The following is an 11,697-nucleotide window of genomic DNA, read 5'->3' on the forward strand; positions in this document are numbered from 1 at the left end:
AAACTGATTCGCTGTGGCGACCCCTGAAGGGAAAAGCCCAAAGGAAAAGAAGAAGAAGAAGATATATATATATATATTTTCATTCATTAATTTTTTTGGCCGCTATTACCTTTCCGGGTCGCGGGGATGCCGGAGCCTAACGCCGTAGTCACACCGGACGCGAGAGCGCCGCAAGACACAAATTTTTTCCACGACGGTCGACGGGCGCTTCTGCTAGAGCTATTGCCATCATGGTCAATAACCAAGATATCACCCTGTGTTTCTGCTAAAAGGGGATGGTCTCTGCCCCTGTTGACACAGACCCCGCCCCCCAACTCCACAGTCGGCCCACTTCATTGATAGGTTTGTGCGCGCGTGTGCGTGTCTGTCTTGTGGAAAAATTGGTTCTATTTTGAAAATAAAACGTATTTTCTCGTGTATTTTGATGCAACTTCCTGCCAGCATTGACGCGGAGCGCTCGCGGCTTGCGGAAAAAATAGGCCAGACGGCGAAACGTTGCGCTGCACCGCGCGGACCCTCCGCGTCGCTCCGCGTCGCTCCGCACCTGGTGTGACCGACGCCATAGGTTAACATGGGCGCCGAATGGAAGCGCACTCCGTTCCCCGCCGCTATCGCGTCCGGTGTAAATCGGGCGTAACCCGGCTACTGAAGGGCGAAGGCGGGGTCCACCCTGGACAGGTCTCCAGTCTGTCACAGGGCCTCAATCACACACATTCACTCTCACATTCACACCTAGGGGCAATTTAGAGTCACCAGTTAACCTATGAAGCATGTTTTTGGACGGTGGGAGGAAGCAGGAGTCCCCGGTGAAAACCCACGCATGCACGGGGAGAACATGCAAACTCCACACAGAAAGGTACCAGTTGATGTTTCTGTTTCTGATCCCCCAGCTGGGAAATGAACCGGGGCCTTCTCGCTGTGAGGCAAGAGCGCTAACCACTGCGCCACCGTGCAGCCCTATATATATATATATATATATATATATATATACATATATACATATATACACACACACACATTTTTTTTTATTAAAGTCACATGAGCTCAGTGAGATAGAAAAGCAGCAAAGAATCCTGACTGACCTAATGGAGAGCATCCAGGAGTTCATAACTATAATCAAACTATAAACAACCCAGGATCGAGTCCCAGGAGCAAAGAACAAATGAGTTTAAACAAGTTGAGTCTGAGCAGAGTAGACAATCTGATAATCACTAGTTTGGAAAACAGACATCAAAGGTACGCAAGGATACATATACAGAGGAACTTTTAACCCTTCCACTCTCCTTGGCTTGTTTACATTAAAAGTGGGGTCATCTGGACCCTACAAGACAGTGTGTTGAACTTTTTTTTAATCATTGATTTTTGAGTTTCACTTATGTCCATGGCAGACATAAAATCCTGTCCACCTTTGTCCACCTTTGTCCTGGAAAGACAAAAATAAAACTTTTTTCCATATTTTTCTGCAAAGTTGTGCACAAACATTTAATTTTACTTTTGAATACAATTTTTTCTTCGTCTTGAATATGAAATTTGTCCTGTTAACTCACTGTCAAAAATGTGCCCCGGTCACAGACATGCAGTGGGGATTGAAAATGTGCCCCCCCCCAGGTAAAATGTTGTATTATCATGCATTAAGAACACAAGGAAAGATGGAAAAATATTCTAAAAGCATCAGTTTACAGATGAGACATTTTGTTAAATACGTACAAAAATGTGTCTCTTTCCATCATTTACCCTTTTAAAATAACAAAAAAACAAAATAACGGTGTGTGCAAAAGTTTGGGCATCCTGCAGGGTTAGTACCTCGTACTTCTCCCCTGACAAGTATCACAGCTTTAAAGGCTTTTTTTATCCAGCTAAAAGTGTCTCAGTTCCTGTTTGAGTAATCTTCATCTATTCTTCTTTACAGAAGTCTTCCAGTTCTCTTATATTTCTGGGATATCTGTTACACACTGTTCTGTTCAGGTCCATCCATAGGTTTTCAATAGGGGTGTAACGGATCACAAAACTCACGGTTCGGATTGTGTCACGGTTTTAGGGTCACTGTTCGGATCATTTTTCGGATCAGTCAAAAGTAAAATAACAACAAAAAAAAAACAACAACAAAATGAAAGCTAAATTAATTTTTGGAAACACTTCAAAACATATATTTGGTATGAGTATAAAGTACTTCACACACACAATATTCATATATGCAACATCAAAACTTTTGCTCATTAAGGCCTACTTATTAAAAGAAAACATCTTTAAAGTTTGAACACAAACAAAATGCTAATACATGTAGTTTTGACTATATTTGCATGTCTTGCAACCAAATCTACAAAAACTGAGAGAAAAGAATGCTTAAAAATAGTGTTGAAAATACCAAATTTATCTGGAGTTCCCCTTAAAATACAAGTGTTCTCGTACCACTCGCCTGATGTCCAAATGAAATCATAAATAAAACAGATAAAACGTTTTTTTTGGTATTAATTGCTTTAATGAAACTAAGTGTGGGAACATTTAAATATTTAAAATAATAATTATCTGTAAAACGTGGCACTGTTGCCACGGTTTACAGATAATAAATATTATTATATTATCTAATATTGATACACAAGAAAACAAATTATTCTAGTTTTAAGATCCATATAAAAGCCTCAGGCCAATATTTAACAAAACCCTCAAATTAATCACTTCAACTCCAGAACTGTAACTGGATGTTTCCTAAACAAAATATATATATATTGTTACCTTTGCATTAAAATCCAAAATACTTGCGAATATATATTGGTTATTGGTTTACTGAAATTATTTTTCTGTTGTAATAATTTGTTGAAATAATTTTGTCATCATTCGGGGTCTCCATGGACCCTCTCTCAGTCCTCCCAGGACAAAGGTAGTCAAAGGTGGACAGGGTTTTATGTCTGCCACGGACACCCGTGAAAATAAAATAAAAATCCTAGGAAAAAAGGAAAAAAAGTTCAGCGTGCTGTCTTGTAGGGTCCAGATAAAGGCGGAGTGGGTAATCGAGAGAGTCGGGAGGATTCCCGGTGGGTCGCTTCATTCATGGGGCGGTCAGCTGGTGCCAAGGACGAGCAATCACAGTAGAACATGAATTAATCTTTGCAGCAATGTTTTCTCTGAATCGACCTGTCCCTTTAAGAGACGATACAGCCAGTGTGGGAGCTACGATTTGACACAAAAATCCCTTTTCATTTCTCACAGTTGGTTGAGTCCATCAGCACGCGCTTCTACAAAAAAGTCTAGGCTGGATGGAGAAGCGGGCCAGACGAGTAAAAATGATAGGAAGCAGTAGCTGTTTTAGGAACGAGCGGTAAAGTGCAGCAATTCAAAGGGACCGCTAGCTCAACGTTTAATGGTGGAAAAAAAACAAAAAAATCTGCACCACTAATGTTTTCTGTTATCTGTTACTTCATGGTGTTTGGAACTACCTAAAACCAATGAATTGGCGCCCTCTGCAGCTGCACGTGCTCAGCCGACAGGAGGACGTGAACCTTCCTGTTGGCTCAGAAGGCGCTGGAAAGTTGAGTAAATGTGGCAGGTAGAAGGCCACTTAATTATTTTCACCTGTGTTCACCAGCTGCTTGATTGGCAGAGGGCTGTTAAAAGCTCTTCCCTCCCAGCAGTTTGCAGATTCAGCCTTAGACCTGTTGCAGGTAGGAGCTGCAGCATCAGATGCTGCCAGGCTGTATTCTGGCGTAAAATCCATAGCTGGGTATGTTTGGTTTTCCTTTTATTCCTCCTGTTCACGACCCTCACTATGACTAACCTGGCAAACATTTTGTAGATCACAGGCAGTTTGCCTTTTGTGGCCAGTGTAGCTCCTGTTAGCATCCTCCTCGGCTGCCAGCCAGGTATGTGTTTCATTCAGCTTTGTTATGTTTTTTGTTTTCTTATTTGGTATCTGAATTTATTTGTAGGTGCCGCTGCTGGGTGCATCGCTGTGTGTGCCAGCCAGGTGAAGTGCTTTGTCGCTGTATCGCTGCTGCACTATTGTAGGGCCACTGTCCTAGGTGGTGCCTTTCATGGTGATGCTGCTGATCCTTGGTGAGCCTCGCTGCAGAATTGTATCCTGCGTAGTTCCATTGTCCGCTGTCTGCCAGCAAGATTGGAACGACGGGAGCCGGTCAGTCTGCTTGGGTGTTCCACTCCACGCACCTTGCTGACTCCAGGAATCCTGCACTCCACGGAGTAACTTGCTTCACGCCGGGACGGAGCATCAGAACTGGTCCACTGCGACAGAGACTCTCTTGCAGCTCACCCAGGGGATTGAGTGTGACTCACCTGTACAGCGTTTGGAACCTTACTTTTGTATTATTAATAATAGTATTTTAAATATTGTCAACGTAATAAAGATTTGTATTTTTCATATTATTTGTCTCAGTCTTCCTGGCTGGAGAGTCCTGCACTACTCTGGTTTTTAGTTTTCTGGTGGCTCGGGGAAAACCATAATGCCACATAAAGAAAATGGGGAGGGGTGGGGGGAATCAGTTCAACTGCAGGTCTCTCCTAAATGAAGTGGACCAATGGGGGAGGAGGGTGGCGGTGGGGGGTCTACTTCATAAAATGTTTTTAAAATCAGTTGATCTATAGCCCACGTTTCAACATTTTTAATCTTGTTTGCGTGAAATGGCCAAAAATTCTGAAACTAATTGTGAGCCTACATCTATAAAGCTCGTGGGATTCTATAATTAGTCATTGGAATTTTCATAAATCGGTAGTTTTAGAGATGAATACTTAACCATTTACAACAAATCTATGGTGACAAAACATATTAACCAGTCATGACTAAAAATGTGCCAATAACCATGAACTGATTTTTCTTTGATGTACAGATCTCAATTGTAATTAAATGAAAACATGGCTGTTGGCATGGATAAATAAAATCCATTGGTGACTTTAATGGGGCAAAAATATAAAATTGTTTTTTGGACTGCTCAAAGTTGGATGAGAGAGCCACAGTGAGTGCTTTACAAACAGAAGTGTGACGTATTTCGGGGAGCACATTCAGCGGCAGACTGCTATCCCAGCGCTGCTCCACGGACAGAATGAAGAACTCTTTTGTTCCTCGCGCCATCCGGCAACACAATTCTTTGGCTGAGCATCTGAGGAACCTTTAATTATTTTAATCCACTAATTTTTAATCTATTTAATCTATTGATATTTAACTATTTATTTCTGTAATTTTAATTTTTTTTTTTAATTTTGTTTTTAAATCTATGACTCCTGTTGTTTTTATTGTGCTTTTTGTGTGTATGTTTTTATGATTGTCAGCAGATGACCACATTCACATTTCCTAAGGGATTATTAAAGACCCTATCTATCTATCTATCTATCTATACCCAGCTACTGGGCTGGCATACACATTCTTGTTGAGCCTTTTATTTTCCCCAAGTTTCATGTCAGAGAACCGTCTCCATTCTGAAGTTAATTAAAAACAGACTACGGAGCATGCTCAGTCAGGACCACTTGGAAGAGTTTAAGTTCATGTCAATAGAAAAATCAATTCTTATGTCCATTGACTGTGAAAAAGTAAAAAATAAGGTTGCAAAACATAGTTTACTTCTTAGGTGGTGACTTGTGCTGTAGATTCTGGAGTTATTATAGTGATGTTTTTTCAAATGTTAAAAAAGTTCAATTGAGATTTTCATACATGTTTTCATACAGGGAAATATTTCTGTTAGACCACAAGTTTTTATTGCAATTATTTGTTATTATTTGTTATTTAAGATTTTTTTTTTCTCAAACTGTGATATACAGTAACTTATATTACATTATAACTTCTTGCCCATTTTTCATGTGGCTAAAAATGGGCAAGTCTTGACCATTTAACTCCCGGGATGAAAAGCTGTCCCACTCCACCCCTGGTTCCAGATGACCCCACTTTAATGTAAACATGCTTGGGTAGCACAAGGGTTACAGTAAGCCAGCATGAATTTTGAGATGGGTTTAGGATCATTATCCATTTGGAGAAACCATCCTCTCTTTAACTTCAACTTTTTCAAAGATGGAATCAAGTTAGTGTCCAAAATTTGCTGAAACTTTGTGGAATTTCATTCTTCCTTCTACTGGTGAAATGTTTTCAGTGCTGCTGGTTGCAATTCAACCCAAAGCATGATTGTTCCACCCCCATGCTTCACAGTTGGACAGAGGTTCTTTTCAATAAACTCTGGACTCTTTCTTCTCCAAACGGACCTTTGCTTATTGTGGTTCCATTTGAACTGGGTTGGTGGACAGAACGTGTTTCCAAAATGCATCAGGCTTGTTTCTATGTTCATTTGTGAACTTCAAAGGTTGAATTTTGTGGTGAGGATGTAGAATAGGTTTTCTTCTGATGACTCATTCATATTTCAACATATTTGTTGAATGTGCATGCCCAGTTGAATCTATGTTTCAGGAAACAATGTGACCTAGGTCAAAAATACATCAGGGGTCACAGTACACATTTTGTATTCCAAAAAGCAAGAGTTGTATTCTATCCAAAGAAAAAGTCGAATCAGCAGAGGCTGAGGGGTGGAGCTGCCCATCACCCAAGTTGAGGTCACTGAGGAATAGGACAACCTACTCGGTGGCAAGTCACAGGGAGTGGATGAAGTCCACCCCAAGGACCTCAAGTCTCTGGATGTTGTGGGAGTGTCTGGGCTGATAAATATCTGCAGCATTATGTGGAAGCCAGAAACAGTAACACTGGACCGGCAGACTGGGGTGGTGGTTCCCCTTTCAAGAAGAGGGAATAGAGGGTGTGTTCCAACTACCGGGGAATCTCACTCCTCAGCCTTCCTGGGAAGGTCTATGCTAGAGTACTGGAGAGGAGAGTTCATCTGATAGTCGAACCTCAGATCCAAGAACAACAGTGCGGTTTCTGTCCTGGTCGTGGAACAGTGGACCAGCTCTAAAACCTGCTGGGCGCGCTGTGTCACACATTTAATAGCGACGCACGTATTTCATTCAGGAAAAAGCACTGGCGAGATACAGGCTCGGTAGCGTATGTGTAAAGCATGTCTACCTGTACGCATTTGTAATCCATCTGTAGAAGAGGCAGCCGGTAAGAAGTGTCTTTGTCTGAGCACTAGAAAAACCCCGATTGCTTATTTCCCGTTTGATCGGTGCGCTGTTGGGGACTGGGTGCGTGCTTCGCAGTTGTGTGTACTTCACATACCGGTCGGAATATTCGTTTTCATGCACTTCAATGTTTAACCTGCTAGTGTATTGTCTAACTTTGGTAAATTTATGGTGTGAAGTTTTCAAACGAATGTAATTACTTTTTGCTAATGTTGATTTAAAGAAATTCTTAAATAAAAAATTTAGGATTTGATGCATGAACTGAAATACATGTAATTAAAATATGTTATTGATGAGACACGTGTAATAATTTGAGCGCATGTTTCTGAATGACCCGTTTGCGCATGTATGAAGATCATGAAGCAATTTATGATTGCACAACTTTTTTTTTTCCTTTTATCATGTTTTTGTCATCGCTGGCATTCATGAAGTTATGTCCATATGGGGATGTTTGCACCAGGACTTGCTGGTTAGGTCACTTTATTTTCGCGGGTCTTGCTCTTGTCAGACCAGTTCGAGTCCAGCATGCAGCCTCACAGCTTTAGTGGACCTGTTACACTCTGGTTCTAGTGGTGATGATCTGTGGTTAATCTGCTGCTGGGTAACAGATTCCTGATCTATCATTTCCTCACAGCCTTACGTCTCTTCTAAAATTATAGTAATGTATTCCTGCTTGTATGCGGGGACAAAGGGGGGTTGGTTTTAATTTTTCTTCTTTTTTGTATTTTATGTTCATTTTTAATTATAAAGCACTCTGAGCTGCAACACATGAAAAGTCCTTTTAATAAATAAAGATTGATAAGTTCAGTTTGTTGAATAATAACCAAAGAAAGTCAGATTAAACTCAGACTTTCTTTTTGTTCTGCCAAATGTCAATATGAAATGTGAACATATTTTAAAATTAGTATTACAGCTGATCATTACAGCATTTCCTGGAGGTTAAAATGAAAAATTATGCCCTGTTGTGGAAAAGTTAAATCACTATAAATAGCAAACTAATGAAAAACTAAAAACATTTTTAATTTTACATGCAATAAAAGCATCATCACAGAATGAACTAACAATTTCCTTGGGTCCGTTCTCATCATGTAACAAAAAATAAAAAAGGCAAAATTATACTCATGCTTTTTCTTTATTAATAGTTGTTTCCTAGAAATATTGATGGTATTTTGTTCTGATATATCCAATCATATTACTGTTAGTATGACACACTACCAATACAGTACTTTTGGTTTCAATCAAATATATTTGCAATACTATTTCAACTATTTTCCTTGTGCAATATTATTACTAAAGCACATTTTTGAGCTAATATGTTTAAAAAAAGGTATTTGCAATTTTTTAGATAGATTGGAAATGTTTTTGTATTTCTTTGTATTATGTTCACATCCATCCATCCATCCATCCATCTTCTTCCGCTAATTCGGGACCGGGTCACAGGGGCAGCATTTCAAGCAAAGATGCCCAGACTTCCCTCTCCCCGGCCACTTCCTCCAGCTCCTCTGGGGGGACCATGAGGCGTCCCCAGGCCAGCCGAGAAACATAGTCTCTCCAGCGTGTCCTGGGTCTTCCCCGGGGCCTCCGCCCAGTGGGATATGCCCGGAACACCTCTCTGGGGAGACGTCCAGGAGGCATCCGGATCAGATGCCCGAGCCACCTCAACTGGCTCCTCTCGGTGCGAAGGAGAAGCGGCTCTACTCCGAGCTCCCTCCGAGTGACAGAGCTTCTCACCCTATCTCTAAGGGAGTGTCCAGCTACCCTCTGGAGAGAACTCATTTCAGCCGCTTGTAGTCGGGATCTCGTTCTTTCGGTCATGACCCAGAGCTCATGACCATAGGTGAGTACTGAAACGAAGATCGACTGGTAAATCGAAAGCTACGCTTTCTGGCTCAGCTCTCTTTTCACCACAACGGACCGGTGCAGGGACCGTAAAATGGCGGACGCCGCTAAAATCCGTCTGTCGATCTCACGCTCCGATCTTCCCTCACTCGTGAACAAGACCCCAAGATATTTAAACTCCTCCACCTGAGGCAGGAGCACTCCACCCACCGAGAGAGGACAGACTACCTTTCTCCGGTCGAGAACCATGGCCTCAGACTTAGCGGTGCTGACCCTCCTCCCAGTCGCTTCACACTCGGCTGCAAACCGCTCCAATACATGCTGGAGGTCCTGGCTCGATGAAGCCAACAGAACAACATCATCTGCAAAGAGCAGAGATGAAATCCTGTGGTCCCCAAACCAGATCCCCTCCGGCCCCTGGCTGCGCCTAGAAATTCTGTCCATAAAAACTATGAACAGAACCGGTGATAAAGGGCAGCCCTGCCGGAGTCCAACATGCACCGGGAACCGATCTGACTTACTGCCGGCTATGCGAACCAAGCTCCTGCTCCGGTCATACAGAGACCGAACAGCCCTGAGTAAGGCTCCCCGGACCCCATATTCCCAGAGCACCCTCCACAGGACACCACGGGGAACGCGGTCGAACGCCTTCTCCAAATCCACAAAACACATATGGACTGGATGAGCGAACTCCCACGAACCCTCCAGCACCCTGAAGAGGGTGTAGAGCTGGTCCACTGTTCCACGACCAGGACGGAAACCGCACTGTTGTTCTTGAATCTGAGGTTCGACTATCGGACGGACTCTCCTCTCCAGTACCCTGGCATAGACTTTTCCAGGAAGGCTGAGGAGTGCGATTCCCCGGTAGTTGGAACACACCCTCCGGTCCCCCTTCTTGAAAAGGGGAACCACCACCCCAGTCTGCCAGTCCAGTGTTACGGTTCCTGTCTGTCACGCAATGCTGCAGAGACGTGTCAGGCAAGACACTCCTACAACATCCAGAGACTTGAGGTACTCAGGGCGAACCTCATCCACCCCCGGAGCCTTGCCACCAAGGAGCTCTTTGACTACCTCAGTGACCTCAGCTTGGGTGATGGACAGTTCCACCCCAATGTCCTCAGCCTCTGCTTCCTCAACGGAAGGCGTGTCATCAGGGTTAAGGAGATCCTCAAAGTATTCCTTCCATCGCCCGACAATGTCCCCAGTTGAGGTCAGCAGATCCCCGCCTGCACTGAAGATTGTGCCTGCAGAAAACTGCTTTCCCTTCCTGAGGCGCCAGATGGTTTGCCAGAATCTCTTTGAGGCCAACCGATTGTCCTTCTCCATGGCCTCACCAAACTCCTGCCAGGACCGAGTTTTTGCCTCCAAAACAGCCCAGCCCGCAGCTTGCTTAGACTGCCGGTACCTGTCAGCTGCCTCTGGAGTCCCACAAGCCAGCCAGGCCTGATAGGACTCCTTCTTCAGCTTGACGGCATCCCTTACTTCCAGTGTCCACCACCGAGTTCAGGGGTTGCCACCACGACATTAACCAGAGACCTTGCGACCGCAGCTCCGGGAGGCAGCAGAGACAATAGAGGTGGAGAACATGGTCCACTCGGACTCAATGTCACCAACCTCCCTCGGTACCACCTTGAAGTTTTTCCGGATGTGGGAGTTAAAGACCTCCCTGACGGAGGGCTCAGCCAGACGTTCACAGCAGATCCTCACAGTAAATTTAGGTCTGCCAAGTCTTTCCGGCCTCCGCCCCCGCCAGCGAATCCAACTCACCACCAGGTAGTGATCAATGGACAGCTCAGCACCTCTCTTTACCAGAGTATCCAGAACACACGGCCGGAGATCGCCTAAAACAACTACAAAGTCGATCATCGATCTTCTGTCTAGGGTGTCCTGATGCCAGGTGTACTGATGGACACCTTTGTGTTCAAACATGCTGTTTGTTATGGACAAACTATGACGTGCACAGAAGTCCAACAACAAAACACCACTTGGGTTCAGGTCAGGGAAGCCATTCCTACCAATCACGCCCCTCCAGGTGCCACTGTCATTGATCACGTGGGCATTGAAGTTATGTTATGTTCACATTATAGTTGGAAGTGGCTGGACAGCTCAGTTGGCTGAGTGTACGCCATTCAGTTTCCAGGGCGGCAATGAGCTAAAATCCAATAAGGGTCCTTAGACAAGACCCTTCATGCTGCTGCATAACTAGATCTTTCTGTGCCTTAAAAATACAGGATTGTGTCAGGAAGAGCATCCAGTATGAAACTCTCTGTATAACTACCTGTGTGAATCAGTGAAAGCCGATTCACTGTGGCGATCCCTGACAGGATAAACTGAAAGGTGAACAACAACAGAGATCACATTATAGTTGGTGATGGCACAGTTGTTGAGAAGAACATTGTAAATTGGCACGTCGTGTCATAAATGTTGCTAAACCCTGCTGTAGAGTGTCAAGTTCAGAAAAATAAGATTTAACTTTACTAATACCCTCAGCATGTGGCCCCCTCTAAGAAGCCCGACAGTCCAATTAACTGGAGCCATATAATGCTTACAGAATATGCACATCTCAAGGTAATCAGTAATCATATTTTCATATTTTAATTTTAAAACATCATGGTAACAGCTACAAATCCTGCATTCTATAGTCACGGGAGTCCCGGTCCCCAACCCACGCACATTTTTGGCTTGGCTCATTTCTGGGAGTATGTTCTTTTATTGTCTGATTGCTGAAAGCAATCAGAGTATGTTGTTGTAATTCTTTATTATATTTTATTATTATTCTTCTTCTTCTTCCTC

General features: G+C 43.3%; 1 protein-coding gene and 1 long non-coding RNA gene across 10 annotated transcripts in view; one reads left to right on the forward strand and one right to left on the reverse strand.

Moving 5' to 3' along the window:
- Window positions 1–11,697, reverse strand: part of camk2d1 (calcium/calmodulin-dependent protein kinase (CaM kinase) II delta 1) — a 166,047-nt gene that overhangs the window by 46,086 nt on the left and 108,264 nt on the right. The window lies entirely within an intron of this gene.
- On the forward strand, window positions 2,439–5,418 carry LOC112156502. The gene is made up of 3 exons (XR_002920977.2): window positions 2,439–3,718; window positions 3,791–3,857; window positions 3,924–5,418. It is a non-coding gene; the product is annotated as an uncharacterized LOC112156502 (long non-coding RNA).

The sequence above is a fragment of the Oryzias melastigma genome, linkage group LG18 (genome assembly GCF_002922805.2).
Source record: "Oryzias melastigma strain HK-1 linkage group LG18, ASM292280v2, whole genome shotgun sequence".
In the NCBI taxonomy this organism is placed as follows: domain Eukaryota; kingdom Metazoa; phylum Chordata; class Actinopteri; order Beloniformes; family Adrianichthyidae; genus Oryzias; species Oryzias melastigma.